This window comes from Mesoplodon bidens (genome assembly GCF_964165515.1).
Source record: "Mesoplodon bidens genome assembly, contig: HAP1_SCAFFOLD_105, whole genome shotgun sequence".
Classification (NCBI taxonomy): domain Eukaryota; kingdom Metazoa; phylum Chordata; class Mammalia; order Artiodactyla; family Ziphiidae; genus Mesoplodon; species Mesoplodon bidens.
In genome coordinates this window covers 1,564,352-1,566,094 of record NW_027671694.1, presented here as the reverse complement: position 1 = coordinate 1,566,094, position 1,743 = coordinate 1,564,352, and positions in this window count along the sequence as shown.

Genomic DNA, 1,743 nt, shown 5'->3' with positions numbered 1-1,743 from the left:
AGGAAAACAGTCATTGCAAAAATAGTTTGGAAAGGTCCCTAAACAGAGTACTACAGCCTTCAACAATCAAAAGCCCAGGAAACCCTGGGAAAGTGGGAGAATCTGATTTCCATAGATACCACATTATAATATTTGAAAGACAAATTTTCAACCAAAGAAATCACAAGGTATACAAAGACATGGAAAAGTATGGTCCATTTAAGAAAACAAATTAATTGATGAAACCATCACTAAGGAAGCCCAGACATTTCTCCATTGCATATTCTTGCCTCCTTTGTCATAGATTCATTGACCACAAGTGCATGGGTTTCTTTCTGGGCTCTCTATTCTGTTCCAGTGATCGATGTTTTTGTGCCAGTACTGTCACACTTTTGTGTGATTACTGTAGGTTTGTAGCACAGTCTGAAGCCAGGGAGCATGATTCCTCCAGTTGTGTTCTTCTTTCTCAAGACTGTTTTAACTATTCAGGATCTTTTGTGTTTCCATACAAAGTTTAAAATTATTTGTTCTAGATCTGTGGAAAATGCCTTTGATATGTTGATACAGACTGCATTGAATCCGTAGATTTCCTTGGGTATGATGGTCATTTTAACAATATTAATTCTTCCAATCCGTGACCATGGTATATCTTTCCAGCTGTTTGTGTCATCTTTAATTTCTTGTATCAGTGTCGTACAGTTCCCTGGGTACAGGTCTTTTACCTCCTTAGGCAGATTTATTCTTATGTATTTTATTCTTTTTTATGTGATTGTAAATGGGATTGTTTCCTTAATTTCTCTTTCTGATAGTTCACTGTTAGTGTATAGAAATACAATAGATTTCTATATATAAATTTTGTATCCTGCAAATTTACCAAGTTCATTTTTGAGCTCTAATAATTTTTTGATGGTGTCTTTCAGATTTTCTATGTATCATGCCATCTGCAAACAGTGACAGTTTTACTTTTTCCTTTCCATTTTGGAGTCCTTTTATTTATTTACTTTTCTTGTCTGATTGCTGTGGCTAGGACTTCCAAAACTACCTTCAATAAAAGTGGTGAGAGTGGGCATCCTTGTCTCGTTCCTGATCTTAGGGGAAATGCTTTCAGCTTTTCACCATTGAGTATGTTAGCTATGAGCTTGTCATATATGGCCTTTATTATGTTGAGGTATGTTCCTTCTATGCCCACTTTCTGGAGAGTTTTTACCATGAATGGATATTGAATTTTTTTCAAAAGCTTTTTCTTCATCTATTGAGATGATCATATGGTTTTTAGTCTTCAATTTGTTACTGTGATGATAAGAGACCTAAGACAGCTACAGAGGCTAAGTGACCTTTCCCTCCCTGAATGGGTAGGTATCCTAGTTCTGCCTTCTAATTGAGTTAGTATCTGAGTAAAGAACTGCCAGGTGTCATTTAGTTCACAATACACTGCTGTGGCAATATAGAAATGAATTTGCCTAAATCATTTGGCTTTTCTAAATTATAGTAAATGAATATACTGAATGAATACTTCAACTTAAGGAAATTTCTTAAAAATATATTAATGTAGGCACTTCAGCGGAGAATTGAAAACAAAACAAATAATTCAGGTAAAATTAAAGTACACTCAGTTGTATCCAGTTTCTTCTTGTAAATCTCTCTTTTTCATTTGAGTGGACAGTCACTGGAGAATATCTGTCTTGGGGCTAAGGAAAACTAAGCCTTCTTGGCCACACTGTATTCTCTTATGTCGTTTAATAAAGACACCATTTGGGTTGCTGA